The 3,326-nt window shown below is 47.3% G+C and overlaps 1 non-coding gene across 1 annotated transcript; it reads right to left on the reverse strand.

Annotated features, from left to right (window-relative positions):
* Positions 1-2,926: 2,926 nt before the first annotated feature.
* On the reverse strand, positions 2,927-3,033 carry LOC135273693 (U6 spliceosomal RNA). Its single transcript, XR_010341509.1, has one exon. It is a non-coding gene; the product is annotated as a U6 spliceosomal RNA (small nuclear RNA).
* Between the last annotated feature and the right edge of the window lie 293 nt (positions 3,034-3,326).

A 3,326-nucleotide genomic window follows, 5' to 3' on the forward strand; every position in this document is an offset into this window, starting at 1 on the left:
AAACTTCATAAAAAGTTACACAAAACTCCTGATGCTCAGTCCCTCCTTGGTTTGGGTCTGCCAGCCTTGAATGTACGTAGGGAGGTTATTGTGGGTCCTACAGTGAGGTTTGGCTTACTTCACTAACTTCATCTTTAAACAATGAGGAGGAAGAAAGTGGAATGTTTCGTCCATAGTACAACCACCCAAGGGGTTCACCTTGCCCGCGCTTAGAGCCAATTTATCAAGACGGGAACTGTAGTAGAGAAAGGGTAATTCACGCAGAGCTGGCTGTGCAGGAGACAGGAGTTTCATCTTTACTCAGATCAGTCTCCCCCAGCATTTGGGGAGCAAAGTTTTTAAGGACAACTTGGCGGGTGGGGGGATGCCAGTGAGCCAGTAGTGCTGATTGGTCAGAGATGAAATCATGGGAAGTTGAAGCTGTTTTCTTACGCTGAGTCAGTTCCTGGGTGGGGGCTGCAAGATCAGATGAGCCAGTTTATCAGTCTGGGTGGGGCCAGCTGATCCGTCAAGTGCAGGGTCTGCAAAATATCTCAAGCACTGATCTTAGGAGCGGTTTAGGGAGGGTCAGAATCTTGTGGCCTCCAGCTGCATGACTCCTAGACCATAATTCCTAATCTTGTGGCTAATGTGAGTCCTCCAAGGCAATTTATTCCCCGGACAAGGAGGAGGTCTGCTTTGGGAAAGGCTGTTACGTCTTCGTTTTAAGCTATAAACCATAAATTAAGTTTCTCTCAAAGTTAGCTCAGCCTATGCCCAGGAATGAACAAGGACAGCTTGGAGGTTGGAAGCAAGATGGAATCAGTGAAGTTAGATCTCTTTCACTGCCTCAGTCATAATTTTGCAAGGGTGGTTTCAGTAGTTCAAGAAATGAGCCGGCCAACATGAGCAAAGAAGACATGACAGTCAACTCTTCTTACAGGAGTGAAGTGTTTCATGAGGCAGAAGTTCTTAGAAGGTATTAGATGCTGGATGGAACGTGTGGCAGGAGGTTCGGGCCACTTGGGCGCCTCTGCAGTGTGGAATCTGGTCCTTAGGTTATGGGGAGCCCAGCCTTGTCTAGCTTAACGAGCAGCTGGGTGTTGTTGATGAGGCTGCGGGTCAGCTGGAGGTTGGCTGATTTGGGCTGGGCATGGCTGGGAAGTTCTGCTGACCTCAGCTGAGCTCACTCTGGCGTCTCAGGGTCAGCTGAAGGTTGGCTGAGCTTGACAGTCCTCTACCTGACTCGCTCAAATGTCTCAGGGACTGCTGGGGATTGGCCAGTTCTGAGATTGGGCTGTGGAGGACTTCGGTGATCTTGGCCGGGTGTGCTCATGTGTCTCAGGGTTGGCTGGGTGTCTGTTGATGTGGGCTGGGTGTCTGTTGATGTAGGCTGGGCTTAGTGAGGTGCTCGGTCCCGCCCCATGAGTGTCTTTCATTCTTGGAGATATCAGTGACTGTTTTGATGACCTTTTCTTTTCTCTTCCTGAAGTCATCCTTGTTAGGAAGCCTGCAAGTTTCCAAAACCAGGATATAGAATAGCAGCAGATGCAGTCATCCATTTCTTCCTTTGTTTCTACAGCTCCCTTCACCTCACCAGCCACTGAATAATAGAAAATGTATGGAAAAGTCTCAAATCTGGTAGGGCCCCATTCAGTGTGGACAGTGCATGCTTGGCAGAGCTGACAGAGCTAGCTTTTGACCTCTGCAGGGTTTTCATGAAAGAGTAAGCCAGCGTCCACATTGTATGGATGCATAAGTCATTTCTCCTACAGCCTTGTTCAAAGCCCATGAGCTTTTAATTATCGGTCTGGAAGAACAGCTGCAACCGAGAGCTCCAGAATCTCAGTCAACTTAGCATTTTACTCTTCATCGCTCATTTCCACCTCTGAGACCACTGGCCATCCTGCTCCTTGGGGACTTCCGTGACTGACTCCCTTGGGCTGGGCAGTGGCAGCAAAGTGAAGGGGGCATCCAGAGGAAGCTGCTCTCTTCACTGGCTTTTGTCTGCTTATCCCATCAATGACAGAGAAAGCCATGTTTCATTGATAGACTGCTGCATAGCAAACCACCCCAAAATCTCATGGCTTCAGATAATTCATTATTCCCCATGATTCTGTGGGTCCACTGGGTCATGCGGCCTGCTGAGGTCTCAGCTGGTGTCATTTGGACAGCTGGAACCATCTGGAAGCTCAGCTACTGCTAACTTCACTTACGTGCTGGGGCCTTGGCTAGGACGTATCAGAGTCCATGTGCCTTCTCTGTCTCCATGGGATCTCTCAATTCTCAATAGTCTAGTCCAAGGTATTCTACATGGCAGCTGGCTTTCAAGAGAGTAAAAGAGAATCTTCCAGCCTCTTAAGGGTCAGGCTAGAACTGGCCCAGAATCATTTCTGCTACATTCTGTTAGTCAAAGCAAGTCGTAAGGACCATGCTGATCTAAAGAGTAGGAAAATACGGTCAGGTGCGGTGGCTCATGCCTGTAATACCAGCACTTTGGGAGGCCAAGATGGGTGGATCACTTGCGGTCAGGAGTTCAAGACCACCCTGGCCAATGTAGCAAAACCCCGTCTCTACTAAAAATATAGAAATTGGCGAAGTGTAGTGGCACACACCTGTAGTACCAGCTACTTGGGGGCCACGGCAGGAGAATCACTTAAACCCAGGAGGCGGAGGTTGCAGTGAACTGAGATCACGCCACTTCACTCTAGCCTGGGTGACAGAGCGAGACTCTGTCTCAAAAACAAAATAATAAAAATTAAAAAATAAAGAGTAGGAAAATAACTCCATTTCTTATTGGGAGGTGTGTGGTATGTGGTTGGATGATGGTGGCACTGTTGGTGCCATCTTTGGAGACAATGTGACAATGTGACAATGATTACAAATTCATCTGTTTCTCCACTTCGTTCTGTCAATTTTTATTTCATGTATTTTCTTTCTTTCTTTTTCTTTTTTGGAACGCTTCACGAATTTGTGTGTCATCCTTGCTCAGGGGCCATGCTAATCTTCTCTGTATCATTCCAATTTTGGTATATGTGCTGCCGAAGCGAGCATTGTTTCATGTATTTTCAAACTGTCATTAGGTACAGACATATTTAGGATTGTTGTCTTCTTGATACATTGATCTGATCATCATTAAGAAGTATCTCTCACCAGGCATGGTGACTCACGCCTGTAATCACAGCCCTTTGGGAGGCTGAGGCGGGTGAATCACCTGAGGTCAGGAGTTTGACCTTTTGCTCTGTTGGTCAGCCTGGCTGACACAGCGAAACCCCATCTGTACTAAAAATACAAAAATTAGCAGAGCAAGACTCCATTTCAAAAAAAAAAAAAAAAGAACTCTCTCT

This window comes from Aotus nancymaae, unplaced genomic scaffold (genome assembly GCF_030222135.1).
Source record: "Aotus nancymaae isolate 86718 unplaced genomic scaffold, 86718_ANA_hifiasm-v0.15.2.pri h1tg000008l, whole genome shotgun sequence".
NCBI classification, from domain to species: Eukaryota; Metazoa; Chordata; class Mammalia; order Primates; family Aotidae; genus Aotus; species Aotus nancymaae.